Source organism: Gekko japonicus, unplaced genomic scaffold (genome assembly GCF_001447785.1).
Source record: "Gekko japonicus isolate JY-2015 unplaced genomic scaffold, Gekko_japonicus_V1.1 scaffold1001, whole genome shotgun sequence".
NCBI lineage: Eukaryota > Metazoa > Chordata > Lepidosauria > Squamata > Gekkonidae > Gekko > Gekko japonicus.
Genome location: NW_015163117.1, coordinates 214,444 through 229,723, shown reverse-complemented (window position 1 = coordinate 229,723; position 15,280 = coordinate 214,444). Strand labels below are relative to the sequence as shown.

Here is a 15,280-nt window from a genome sequence, read left to right as displayed (position 1 = left end):
CACCGGGGGGTTGCTCTCCAGGCCTTCCCTCTGTAGCCATGCACATAGAAGTTTTGGCTGTAGTGGACATGGCCAACTTTGAAGCCGGACAGAACTCCGTTCCTGTGCGTTCCTGCCCAAAAATAGCCCTGCTGCCAGTGAACTACAGCTATGTATCATCACTAAGCCACAGCTAACATGGGAAGGGCCTGGTTAGCACAGTGCAGGTGGTATAGAGGTCTGTAGGTGGCTAATGACTTCATCTGATTGCAGATGACCTCAGGATGGTTATAAACTCAGTGTTAAGCAAAAGACTCTTTTTGTTGTTTTACTATCATCTGGAGTACATTAAGTAGAGCTAGAGGAAATCATTTTTGCAAAAATAAATCCTGACAAGGCAAGAAAAGGATTCATGTACAGTTTAGTAAAAAAAAAAAAAAGTGGGGGGAACAGCAAAACATTCTGCAATGTTTGCTTTGCCAGTCCCCAGTAAAGTAATGAAAGAGCATTCAGTAAAGCAGCTTATACCACAATTTGGTCCAATAGCACAGAAAAACTGTCTTTCTTGGCTTCATTGCAACTTCCCAAGTTGAGTGAAGGGGGGGGGGGAGCTGTATATATGGCTGCATCTACACACAATCTAACGCGATTCTTAGTTGTCCCTTTTCCATGCCTTCCCTGTCCTCTGCACTTTCTTTCTCAAACCTGGTTTGGTATGATCCTTCTGGAAAGAATGCTTTGCCAGTGCATTAGAAAGTTGCTTGGATGGTAAGGTGTCAATTTTAGAAGATCATACCCACATCACAACATCTTTGTTGCCTCCATCTCCACAGTTGCCATTACCCTCCTTGCCACTGGAGGGCTTTTTCAGGCTTTTAAAAACTGGTAATTGTTATTACACTTTAGCGCAGTAATATTACTTTGTTATACAACAGGCCTGAACTATCTTGCATGTGTTGTTAATTGGTTTTTCGGCCTGGATATTTCTTACCATCTTCAAGGGCAAAGATGGAAGCCTGTTAATTAGTTTCTCAGGGGAACTTGTATATATGGAGACAGATTCTGATTGGATGTCAACCTAGGTTCCCTTTAAGCTGTGCCAAGCTGTGCTGGGGCACCAATTTCCCCTGGCCACCGCAGCAATTGTTACCACAGCGCAGGGGCGAGAGGTTCCCTTCCCAATGGCCATGCAGCACAGATCCATTTGCTCAGGCAGCACAGAAACACAGCAGTATGCTTTGTGTTTCCTAATCTGGGCTGGCCCCACCTCCCCTCAGCTGCAGTTTGCTTGCCCTGTGAAAGGGGGCACTGCTACCCCCCCCGGCAGTCCTTTGCCTCATGCTCCTGGAGATACCCTGGCCCAAAAGGAGGACTGCTCTGTTGCCCAGCTTCTGCCCTTCCTGAGGTGAGCTGCCTGGTTGTTTGTTTTGTCTTGGGTTGGGGTGGGGAGCCAGGCTCAGCAGCCTGCTAGAGGCAATCTGGTGGCTTCTGGTGCTTTGCAAAGTGACTCTCTGTGCCCTTAAGCCTGGGAGGTTAAGTAATACAAATATGTTTCATATAAATATAAATAAGTTTAATATAAATATATGGCTTGTAATACAAATGATAACAGTTTATATGTTGTTTGTATGTTTGTACACTTTAATAATTTTTTTTTATGTTGGCCCACTCACAGTTTTAATGCTAGGACCACTTTTGGCTCACAGGGTAAAATTTTTGCTCATGAGACTGATGCTCATCATTGCCTGATGTGCTGGGCCAAAAAACCTTAGAGGGAACATTGATGTCATCATTGCCTGATGTGCTGGGCCAAAAATTATAATTGAACTGTGGCCCTGAAGACAAGAGCCTAGCTGAGATTTTTATGGACTGTAGGCCAAGACTATGACCTGCAATTGCTAGAAATGTAGATAACACTATCTCGAGGCCTTCCTATTGAAACTAAGGTTTGTGCCATCTAACACAGTTCTTGTGAGTGTTAGGTAGTTGAAGCTAGCTTTGTTGCTTTCTTTTCTGTATGGTTTCAGAGTAATGTATTAACAATAATCTATCTGTATTAATATTTCCTAAACAAACTTTATAATCGTTTTTAAAACAGCAGTCTGGTTCTTGTGTGCACTTTCCCTGGGAAACCACAGGGGATTAACCTAAAGCTTCCTTGACAAAGCCCTTTAGCGATGTGATGCTGGGGATGACAGCTGTTGTAGGAAAGTGTAAAAAATTACTATGTGGATTCTCTTTTGCCAACATGTATGCTTCCGTATTTGTGCTGGCAAAGACAGGGAAACAAAGTCACATCACATGGGTGCAACTTATGTCATGCAGAGGTATGCTGTTATTTTATAAGGCAATGAACTCCACATATGAAATCATAACAGCAGGTAAAGCACAGTACAACGAGCTTGCAAAGGAAGGCCTTGACTTACAAGAAGAGTACCTACTGTACAACCTTTCTCTTTTCCCAAGTCTCCTAAAACTGCTTTTTGCAGCAAGATTTCAGCTATATGCAGCGCTAAAGGGTTTTGATTATATACTCAGCAGTTCTTGCCAAGGCATAAAATAAACATTTTTTGATGTTTTTCGGATGTTCCCATATCAGGCAGTTCCTCCTCTTCCCTTAGAGCTCTGTGTTGTAGAGTTTCACAAAATATGTTGATAATGTGAGATAAATATACTTTAACCAGAGGAAAGGGGAGTATGGGAGACTCCAGATTACAGAATAGAATGTCACCAAAATCCATGATGCTTCCCAGCCCAGAACCACCTCACTACACCCAAGTATGCAAAATAAACTCTGTGCTTTCAAAAGGCTTGGAGGGATATGGCACAAAGCCAGTTGACATGTTTACCTTGAATAAAACAGAGGTGACACATACTGGCAAGAAAGAGCATTTTAAAGAACTCGCAGAAATTCTTGTTGTAGGTTCAGGCAAAGGCATGTATGTACCTACTGTCAAAACCTTGGATTTTTGCTAACTCTGGGACATGGCAAGTTGTATATCTGTTTAATACACATAGTCAGTAATTGAGTGCTGCATAGTAGCAGGATCACTAAAGTGTGGATGTGAGATAGAACACGAACATTGTAAAAAATAGACCCTATCATTTTACATTTTGAAAATCCTATTTAGATAATGATATCTTTGTGGAGGGATTCTCAGCATCACCAAAGTAGTCCATATGCCTGGGCACTCACTGCCTTAGAGGAATACAGTGGTGCTTTGGCAACAGAAGGAAGCCACCTACTGTGGCCTTGAGATCTGATGTGCCATTAAAGGCCCCAGAAAGAACTTTCAGCAAGGCAACCTATGGTGACATGATGTGTTCAGTGTTTGTGCCAAAACCACTACTCAGTTGCTACCACTCAGAAGTGCCAGAGGTGGAGGGGTGTACTGCCAACCAGTCCACCCATACCCAGCTGCCCAAAGCATTGGGGTTTGCCTGTAAAGGTGCCCCTGAGCCCCAATAAGTGACCAGCAAAGAGCTTCTTCCCCCTTTCTGGCAGGTGGTGGGGTGGGCACAGCAGGGCCTAACCTTGACCTTTTCCTCCTTCCCTCACGTTGCTGCTTTTTCTCACCAGGCAGGGGAGAGGAGGCAGGTGGTAGGTTCCTGCCCTCCTGTGCTGGGTAAGGAAACCAAACAACACAAGTCAAGGAAGGTATAAAAAGTAAAGAGGCTTCTTTTAAAAAGTCAAAGGTCTGCTCCAATGAATTAAACAGAAAGGGCCATAGGCTTTGGCAAAAGAAATGGAAGTCTATAATTAGACTTGCAAAAAACAGATTTAGCAAACAAAATAGAAGTCTATGATTAGACATGCAAAAAAAATATTTTGAGGAGTGGGTTGCTAAAAGCACTGACAAACAATAAACTTTTTAAAAAATATATATCTCTGGAGCAGGAAACTAGCTAGAGAAGCAGTGGGGCCTTTGGATGACAACAGAATAAAAGGATTGCTAAAGGAAGATGGGGAGATGGCAGAGAAGCTCAATGACTTTTTTACTTTTGTGTTTATGACGGAAAGTGTGGGGCACCTACCCATACCACAGCCCCTATTTTTAGGAAGGAAGTTTGAAGAACTAACCCAAATTGAGGTGACCAGAGATAAAGTTCTAGACTTTGGGGGGAAATTAAAACTGATGTCTCCAGGTCCTGATAGCATACACCCAAGAGTTCTTAAGGAACTCATATGTGAGATAGTTGATCTACTAACCTGTATATGTAACCTATCACTAAATTCAGCTGCTGCACCAGAAAACTGGAGACTAGGAAATGTGTCACCAATTTTTAAAAAGGGATCCAGAGGGGAACCAGGAAGTTACAGGCCAGTCAGCCTAATGTTTGTCCCAAGAAAATTAGTAGAAACTGTAATCAAAGATAGAATTTTTAGGCACATAGAGGGACAAAGCCTGCTGAGGGAAACTCAGCATGACTTCTTCAAAGGGAAGTCCTGCCGTATCAACCTTTTAGAATTGTTTGAGAAAGTGAACAAGCATTTAGACAACGGTGACCCAAAAGGCATTATATACTTGGGCTTTCAAAAGGCTTTTGACAAGGTACTTTACCAAAGATTCCTGAGTAAACTTAGCAGTCATGGGATAACACGACGGGTTCTCTTATGGACTAAAAACTGGTTATTTATTTATTTATTTATATTTATTTATTTTGAGATTTGTATCCCGCCCTACCCTTACGGCCCAGGGCGGCAAACAAGCGGCAGCGCCGGAAATAAAACATAGATTACATTAAAACCTTAACAATTTTAAACTAAAATGGTGCTCTACAATTCAATTTTAAAACTTCAAGATGGTCGATATCCCTCACTGGCGGCCGATGGTAGACGAAAAACAGGAACACCAGAGAATGTTCCTCTTGGGGCAGCAACAACCCTTGCCCCTTTAAGCCAGGGAGATGGTAAATCATGCCACGGTGGTGGTAACGTGGCGGCGGCGGCGGCTCCTACTCGAAAGCCTGGCGGAAGAGCTCCGTCTTGCAGGCCCTGCGGAACTGTACCAGGTCCCGCAGGGCCCGGATCTCCGCCGGGAGCTCATTCCACCAGGTAGGAGCCGCCACCGAGAAAGCCCTGGCTTTGGTTAGGGCAAGCTTGATATCCCGGGGGCCTGGAACCTCTAAAAGGTCCAGACTCCCCGACCGCAGCGCTCTTGGGGGAACATACGGGGAGAGGCGGTCCCTCAGGTAGGCTGGACCCAGGCCATTCAGGGCTTTAAAGGTAAGAACCAGCACTTTGAAACGAATCCGGTATGCTATAGGCAGCCAGTGCAGCGCTTGCAGCACCGGCCGGATGTGGTCCCTCCTCGAGAGACCCATCAGCAGCCTAGCCGCAGCATTCTGCACTAGCTGCAGCTTCCGGATTAGCAACAAAGGCAGCCCCAAGTAGAGAGCGTTACAGTAGTCTAGCCTCGAGGTGACCGTCGCGTGGATCACAGTGGCCAGGTCCTCGCGGCTGAGATAGGGGACCAACTGCCGGGCCAGCCGAAGATGATAGAAGGCTGACCTAGCTGTGGCTGCCACCTGGGCCTCCATTGTTAGTGAAGAGTCCAGGAGCACTCCTAAACTCCTAACCTCCCGCATAGGCACCAAAGGCACCCCGCCGAAGGTCGGGAGAAGGAGCCCTAACTCCCGGCCGGTCCGACACAGGCCCAGGACCTCCGTCTTTGCCGGGTTTAATTTCAACCGACTCAGCCTGAGCCAACCAGCCACGGCTTGTAACGCCTGAGAAAGGTCATCGGGGTCAGAGTCCGAACGGCCGTCCAACATCAGATAGAGCTGGGTGTCATCAGCATACTGGTGACACCCAAGCCCATACCTCCGGACAATCTGGGCGAGGGGGCCAATGTAGATATTAAATAGTATTGGGGACAACACGGCTCCCTGGGGCACTCCACACTCAAGGGGGTGCCTTCGGGACCGCTGGTTCCCCATTACCACCCTCTGTCCCCGACCCTGGAGAAAGGAGACCAGCCATTGAAGGGCAAGCCCCTTTACTCCCACGTCGGCGAGGCGGTGGGCCAGCAACTGGTGGTCGACCATGTCGAACGCCGCCGACAGATCTAACAACACCAGTGCAGCCACGCCGCCACGATCCAGATGCCTACGGAGGTCGTCCGTCAGCGCGACCAGTACAGTCTCAGTCCCGTGACCCGGGCGAAAGCCGGACTGGAAGGGATCGAGGATAGAGGCCTCATCCAGGTAGCTCTGTAACTGTACCGCCACCGCCCTCTCTATGAGTTAGATGACAGGAAGCAAAGAGTAGGAATCAATGGACAGTTCTCACAATGGAGGGAAGTAAGCATTAGGGTCCCACAAAGATCGGCATTGGGGCCGGTACTATTTAATTTATTCATAAATTATCTGGAACTAGGGCTGAGTAATATAGTGGCCAAGTTTGCAGATGACACCAAATTATTCAGGATGGTGAAAACCAAGGCTGACTGTGAAGAGCTCCAAGAGGACCTCCACAAACTGGGTGAGTGGGTGACAATGTGGCAAATGAAGTTCAATGTTGGTAAGTGTAAAGTAATGCACATATAGACAAAAAAATCACAACTTCTAGACTAATGGGATCTAAACTTGCTGAGACCGAGAGGGAAGAAGATCTTGAGATCATAGTGGATAGCGCAGTGGAAGTGTCAACTCAGTGTGTTGCAGCAGTGAAAAAGGCAAACTCTACATTAGGGATTCTTAGGAAAAGGATTGAGGATAAAATGGCCAATATTGTAATGCCCCTGTATAGATCTATGGTATGGCCGTATTTGAATACTATGTACAGTTCTGGTCACTGTATCTCCAAAAGGACATTGCAGAGCTGGGAAAAGTGCAGAGGAGGGCAACCAAGATGATTAGGGATTGGCGCACCTTCCCTATGAGGAAAGGCCGAAGAGTCTGGGACCTGTCAGTTGAGAAAGGAGATGACTAAGGGGGGGGGGGACATGATAGAGGTTTATAAAATTATGCATGGGGTGGAGAGAGTTGACGGAGATAACTTTTTCTCCCTGTCCCAAAATACTAAAACTCGAGGACATCCAATGAAGATGATGGGAAGCAGGTTCAGGACAGACAAAAGGAAATACTACTTAACACAGAGAGTGATTAAAATGTGGGCTCTTCATACGTTTTTATGACACTGGAATTACTCTAAAGATTAATGTTTTATGTATAGGTGGGGGCAGGTTTTCTGTAATGGTACTGTTTATCAAGAATCCAATGAAATATTCAGTCTCCTGCACAGACCCCTGAAATGTAATGTGAATTTTTAGTCAAGCTTATTTATTGTGGATAGAAAAGGTAATAGCAATCTCAACATAAAATGTAAAGATTAAAAAAAAGATATAAAGAACATACAGAATTTAAAAGAAAGACCAAGCAAACCCTGAAACATAAAGAATTATAATAAAAGAACTGTAAATTGAAATTTCCTTGTAAAACAAGTTAAACTACAATGAGTTTGAGCAATATACTACCTGGTAAGATGCACTTTAGCTCAAATTTCCTTAGGTGCCGATGCATAGAGAGAAACCATGTAAGTTATTTAGGTGTGTCAGATAATAATAATAATAATAATAATAATAATAATAATAATAATAATAATAATAATAATAATAGTAGTAGTAGTAATAATAATATTAATAGTAATAGTAATAGTAATAATAGATTGGATTTCAACCCCGCCCTTCACTACCCAAAGGTGTCTCAGAGTGGCTTACAAACTCCTTTCCCTTCCCCTCCCCACAACAGACACCCTGTGAGGTAGGTGGGGCTGAGAGAGCTCTTGACAGAAACTGCTCTTTTTCAACAGCAGCTCTTATCAGAACTACGGCTTGCCCAAGGTCATCCAGCCAGGTGCAAGTGGAGGAGTGGGGAATCAAACCCAGTTCTCCCAGATTAGAGTCTGCACACTTATCCACTACACCAAACTGGCTTTCTGTGTAAAGTAAAGTAAATTATTTTTTCCATGAATAAGATCAAATGAGTTAAAATAGCTAGAAGTCTGTAATCTAAATTCAGACTAAAGCGGGAAATACAAAACATAATGTGGGAAATCTAGTTCTGAAATTCCACAGATACATAATAGCTGAGCCATAGGTATCTGGGTATTTCATCTAGTTAGCACTGGTGGTCAGCATGCTTTGAAAACGTACAGCTATAAAGGCTAATCTAAGTTTATAAAATGTAAAGCTGAACAGATAGAATGCTCTGCTTTGAATTTTAGATTCCCAAATAGCTGAAATATTCCTAACAAATGTCCAGATTTTGTGTTGAAAACACTTGATCCATTGCATAACTACTTGTGGTATCAGAAATTATTTCAGCCTTTTCTTCTTGAGAAACATTTCCTTAAGCTTATTAATTTAGGGAAACAAACGTCAAAGAGTCTGCTCAATATGGAGAAGTATGTTAATCTTCTTTTGATCCCTGGGTAATTGATTACAGTGCAATCCTAAACAGTTGCACCCTTTAAAGTCCACTGAAGTCAGTGAGCTTTGAAGAGTGTGACTCTGGTTAGAACTGCACTGTAAAGGTTTCTTCTGATGGCTCTGATGGTGGTGGGGAATCTTAAAAAAACACACAGAAATGCACTTCTATCTTCTTGTACAGATTTTTATTTGCAGAAAGAGTTTTTGCCAGTTTATGCCTATTCTTTTGTTCAACTAAAAAAAACCTCAGTACTGAGGGAAAATTATTGCACATTGCCTTGGATTTCTAAATTGTGTCCATCAATGACTCCTAGGGATGGGTACAAACCAAACTATGAAGCAAAATTCATCATGAATTTTGTCCTCTTTGTGGTTCGCAAACTGCAGCCCACTCCACACTGCTCAGCTGTTTTGGGCTATCTTGTGCAGTCCCTTTAACCTCCTTGTCGCCCAGCTGTTTTTCGGGCTTTCAGCAAACCCTGTTACAAGCGACTGTGGTCCCTTTCAGCGGGGTTTGCAGAGCCACAAACCATGAACTGGCTTGGTTCACAAATGAACCACCTAGTTTGGTTGGTGGTTCGGCCATGAACCACAAATTGTCACGAACAGCATTCAGGAAATTGCATACTGACAACCAAGGATTTCCTGAAGATTTTGGTAATTCTTCATGAACTGAGAATAAATATTGTTTACTGGTAAACTGTGCCAAGTGGATTGTATTTGTTGTTGTCGTTCAGTCACACAGTCGAGTCCGACTCTTCGCGACCCCATGGACCAGATCACGCCAGGCCTTCCTCTGAAGTTTGCTCAACTTCATGTTCGTTGCATCTATGACACTGTCTAACCATCTCATCCTTTGCCGTCCCCGTCTTCTTTGACAGGGGAAAAAAATCATATGTTGAATCACCATGGTTTGTCATCACATATGAATGATGACAAGCCTTTTCTTTTTAAAATAGATATAGCTAAAACACACGAGTCTGCAAACATTGTCACACTCACAATATGTCTCCCCAGGTAAAACAAAAAAGGAATTGTCCAAGAACCCTGAAAGGTAAGGACCAAGAAGAGTGAGACATTAGAACAGACAGGAATCAGTTGCCAAGTCTTTCCCGCCCTGTGTCTTTGATAGAGAATAAATACCCCAGAGTGTAGCAGAAAGAAAAATGAGGCCCAGATCTTTCTGTCCATGGTGCAAAGTTTACAGTTCTGTGGACTAAAACCATCATTTATATATTGGCCATAATTTCACCCAGGCTTATTTACATAGGACAAACTCTCAGGTAATATTATACATTGTTTTTTCAACAAAGCTTATCTCACATTTGAAAGGTAATTTTAAGGTCCATGCCAACTATCTACAAAATTAATCTTCATAACAAATTGTCTATTTTGTCTGAAATTTTTTACGGAAAAATGTAAAAACTCACAAAAATGAACATGAGTTTAGTGATTCTGACAAATTGGTTACATCATACAAATGTAATCCTCTTACTTTCACACATCTTAGAGAAGGAAAAAAATGTGACAAATTAAGCAGCCACTGATGTCCAAAGGCGCAAGAGAATACGTTATTACAGTTGTGATATCCACACAATTAATGGCTTTAAAATAACTGAAATATTAGTATGGATCCTCATGAACTTTAAGTCTAGCTGCAACTTCTTGGCTTAGACCCACAAGGGCCCCGGCCAGAGGTGCCAGAAAATGCGCGCGGGGGGGCACGCTATTTGCGCCGTTGCATTCTGATGCACTATTATGCGATCAGACGCAATGGTGGCTTCCCCGCAGCAAAGAGGATGACGGGGGAGGAAGCCGCGTGCCGGCGCGATCACACTGGGAAGCTTCCATAGGCAGCCCATGGCAAAGCGTTTGCTAGTACATGTGGTGTACTAGTTTTTTACTGCACAGCTTCAGCGGCTTGTCACGGGGTCACCACAGGAGTGCTACACCTCCCAGATGTTCCCGTGTGATCGCACCCAGATACTCCGCGGGACTCCCGTGCCTTCAACGGGGCAAATGCTCCGTGTGACCGGGGCCAAGGAATACTAACCTCTGCACATGAAGCAAAATGAAAGTGTCATAAGGAAAATGAACACAAGCTTAAGATCCCTTGAGATATAATGCAAAACTATAGTTTATTTCAACTATGGTTAATTTGTGAAGCCATGATTCAGCTCAAAGATGATAACTGAAATCCTGGTTTGTAGGGATGGGCACGAACTGGCTGATGAAGTTTGTCACAGATTTTGGCCAGTTTGTGGTTCATGAAGCAATGTTTGTGAACTGAAGAACCACCATGAACTTCCATGAATTTTGATGCAGTTCATGGCTCTTCATGAAAAACAGCTAAGTGGTAGGGAGCTCCCCTCTGCTCAGCTGTTTGGAAACGCCTGCTTTCTGTTTCCCCTAAAAAACCACAGGGAGCAGAAAGCAGGGGTTTTAAACTTTATATGGCTCATAAACAGTTTCAGTTCATGAACCAGTGTATCAGTTTGCAGTTCGGTTAATGGTTCAGCCCATCCCTACTCGTTTGCCTTGACAAATGCTGGTTTTACAGCCTTGTGTCTGTAACATGGGAGGGTGTTGCCAGGGGCCAATCAAAATGAAACCCAGACTAAGCCAGAATGTCTGCATTCAGACATTACACAGCATACACCATACACAAGACTAACTGTGGTTAATAAACCAACCTCACATCTTTGCTTGATAGACCCTACCTAGCCATAGTATGTCTAGTGACCTTCATTCAGATAATCATACTATGATATACAGTGGTTAGAGTGCTGGCCTAGAATCTGAGAGACCCGAGTTCAAATCCCAGCTTTGCCATGAAAACTTGCTCTGTTGCCTTTGTACCACTGGACTCAAACTTTGTTGTGTGATCTTGGGCCAGTCACACACTCTCAGCCTAATCTACTTCACAGGGTTGTTGTGATGATAAAATGAAGGAGAGGATAATAATTTAAGGCTGCGGTCACACGGAACATTAGCCACCCTAGTCAGACGGAAGACATGCGGAGTTTCCATGCGCGATCTCACCGGCACGTCTGGGAAGAGTAGCACTCCCGTGGCTCAAACGAGGCTTCCCGCTGAAACCGCGCAGCAAAAAACGAGTACCTCAGAGGTACTAGTAACTGGAAACCGCGGGGCAAGGGCGGGCGTCTGATCGCGCTTCCGGTGGCATCTGGCGCCCGCCCATGTTCCCGTCCTTGCAAAACATTTTTCCCCCAGGTCTTCGTGGATGCGCGAAAGCACCCTACGGAGCATGCGCAGTCGTGCTGTACAGAAAAAAAACAACCTATCCAGTTTGCCGAACCGTGTGCTTCGTTTTTGCGCGCGGGATTGTCCTGCGATCGGCACTTCTCCCTTCCCACGGTACCTCCACGGTACCTCCACGGGAGGTCTGGTCAGGTAACGGTGCCTTAGTTTGCCCCGGGGCACACTGCCACGCTCCCCCCCCCCGCGGTTTCCTGCTCGTGTGACCGGGGCCTAAGCCACTTTGGATCCCTTCATATCTTATCAAAAAGTAAATTTCAAAGCCTTTCCAGTTTGAGTCATAGTTTGACATGGTGGGCTGCTTGTTGAGAAATATAACCCCAACACCACTTTGTGCGCATGTAATTAATTGCCCTGTGCTGTGGGTAGGTTCCAAAGATCTTGTAGTTTATTATGACTTCCTCAACAAAAAGAGCACCTCAAATAATACCTAGTCACAAAATACTGATATGCTTTATGACCCATCACATTAAAAACAAGAATAGAAAGACAAGAAAATGAATTACCAACTAGATCATATGGTGCTAAATGAACATTTGCTTCATGTAGACCTGCTTAAATAATAACATAATGTTAACTACCCTGAGGTAAGATGACACAAGAGGTAATCAAGACACACACACAAATGTATGCCATTAAGTTTCTTCCAAGTTGTCCAAATTTGTTACTTCTCAACTCAGTTCAGAGCCATAATATACTCATGAAATATAGGTATTGCCATTCTTTCCAAATTAGAGCTTGCAACAACAAGAAAAATAGAAGTCTGATAAAATTTAATTATAAAATTTAATACAAAGTGCTGTAACTCCTCACCATAAAGACACTATCATATCATATCATAGAAACAATAGGCCATACTTCTCTTAAGGACTTTCTTTTAACATGGATGCTGCTTTCTGCTTAAAGGTAAAGGTTCCCTTGCTCGAAAGCCAGTCGAGTCCAACTCTAGGGTTGCGGTGCTTATCTCCGTTTCAAAGCCGAAGAGCCAGCACTGTCCAAAGACGTTTCCGTGGTCATGTGGCCAGCATGACTAAACACCAAGGCGCACGGAACGCTGTTACCTTCCCAATGAAGTGGTACCTATTTATCTACTTGCAATTTCTTGCTTTCGAACTGCTAGGTTGGCAGGAGCTGGAACTAGAAACGGGAGCTCATTCCGTCTTGCGGCACCCGGGTCTCGAACTGCTGAAGTACTGACCTTCCACAGCCTGCAGTTCAGCGTCTTAACCACTTGAGCCACCACAGCTTTTCTGCTTACACAGTTGCTAATAAGACAATTGATTCTAAGCCCCTGGTTTTTATTCAAGTATTTATTTACTGAACTCCCATTTTTAAATCTACAGTTTAAAAGATTATAATGTTAGGGATGATCTAAACTTGGCTGCATAAAACATTGTCATGGATGAAACCAGAGGTCATTTCGGGGGATCGCAGTTCCCCTGGGTGAGGTACGGGGGTGGGGCACATGTCAAAGCCCCGCCCCCTGCTTCCGGCCGCCCCACTTCAGCCAGGAGGAGGCAGGAGAAGAGGGAGGGTAAGTTGCTTCCTCCCCGCCTCTCCCCACCCCTGCCTGCCTGGGGCCAGGGAGGGCCTTGGCGGGGCTTCCTCGCACTCCCGCCGGCCTTGCAGGTCCACCGCCGGGCCCCTCATGGGGCTCAGCAGTGGAGCTGCAAGGCCGGTGGCCAGGACCATTGGGGGTGGTGTGTGTGGCCTTATGACACACTTCCGGTGATGTCAGGGGGTATGGTATGTGCTAATGAGTTATGCTAATGAGTTCCCTTAGCTCTTTTTCTATGAAACGACCCATGGATGAAACCATGCATACAGCTTGAGGGAATCCTAGTTTCTTCTTTTACTTCAACTCCATAAATGAGAATGAAAAAAGAGGCAATGAAAACTACAGTTCCCACAATGCCCTGAGTTATACATAACTTAGAGATGAGTTCCTATCTTTCCCCTAATTACTTAATACCTGGATTTGGGATTGCATGCATTTTGGGGGTCAAGACCTATGGTGAATATTCACACAATAGTAAATAGAGATGGACACAAACTTGAGAAAATGCAGTTCAGTTTAAGTTGAGGTTCATGGCATGCCTGGTTCACAAACCATGAACCATCATAAACTTTTAAGAGCTAAACAATCCAGTTCAGTTTGTGAGGTTAATGATGTGGTAGAATCCCCCCCCAGTGTGCCAAGAGACACCAAACTCACAGGAGATCTCCAGCAGACTCTCCTATATCTACTCTCCAAATTTGGTGAGAATTGGATTTATGGGGTCCAAGTTATGGCCCCCAAAGAAGATGCCCCCAGTAAAGTGCTTTCTGGGGAAATAATAGCTGACAGTCATTTTGACAGGTGCAGGTTCAGGTGGTTCAGAAGTATATAGACTGGATTCTGTGCAAGCTAGAGATACGAAACTTGCCAGGGATCTCCAGCTGACTCTTCTCTACCTGCTCTCTAAGTGTGGTGAGGATTAGATTTATGGGGTCTGAGTTATGCCGCCCCGAAGGTGCCCCAATCCTCCATTGTTTCCAGTAGAGGGGAAAAAACAGCAAAAAATCAAGGGCAATAGAAGCCCAGGAGAAAAAATCCAAAACCCTAGAGAACCTCTGCAATATAAACGGAAGGAGGGGATTTTTGCAAGTCCTGGAGAACCAGTGCAATATACTAGTGCCCTGCAGAACCCAGTGCCATTATGGCAATGCCAGCTCAACAGGCCTGATTTCTAGCATAGAATCATAGTCCAAGCAAAGGGGGGGAGGTTATAAGCCCAGCACAATCAGTGCAATGTACTAGTGCCCAGCAGAACCCAGTGCCAATATGGCAAAGGCAGCTCAATCACAATCCATGCGGGGGGGGGCATATTTGCAAGCCCAGCTGAACCAGTACAATATACAGAGTGTCCAGCAGTACCAGTGCAATCACAGAGTGCCCAGCAGAACTCAATGCCACTAGCATTGCAAGCTTAAAAGGACTGATTTCAAAGCACAGAGTCACAAATACAAGCAAGGGGACGGGATTCTGTATGACTCGTTTGAAATTGACAACAGTGTTTCCAAGGCTGGAGAATCCCCCCAACCGGTTGCTTTGAAGTTTGCTACACATTTTGTTTGAGTGGAGACAGTCCGTCTGCAAATGCGTCCAAAGTTTGTGTTTTGTTGGCTGACCTTCCATGAACTTCGCTTCATGAACCACGAACTGGCCAAAGGTTGCCACAAACTTTAGTTCATGAGCCAGTTCATGTTCACCCCTGTTAGTAAATCATGTGACACTCCATGTTACTCATACATGGAAGTTATATTCTTGTATCAGAAGTTAAACTTTAGCAAGCCTCCCCCATCACACACACAGAGAGGGGGGGGAGAAACGATAGGATGTCCCTGTGGTAAACAGGAGTATCCAGATGATCTGGGCAAGATTCATCTGGCTTCCATTGTGGCTTTGATCCATAGAAAATAAAAACACCCCATTTTCCAGAAGGTCTGTGGGTACTTTGTGGGACATCTTGGGTAGCAGTGGTAGGGGGGAGGTGAGAAAGTTGTGCTCTGTGGACAGAAATCCATCTGCCCACAGAAATGTTCCATTG

The 15,280-nt window shown here is 44.6% G+C and overlaps 1 protein-coding gene across 2 annotated transcripts in view; it reads right to left on the bottom strand.

The window, feature by feature from the left end:
* SMOC2 (SPARC related modular calcium binding 2) overlaps positions 1-15,280 on the bottom strand; it is a 213,281-nt gene that overhangs the window by 55,754 nt on the left and 142,247 nt on the right. The gene's annotated exons all lie outside the window — the stretch shown is intronic.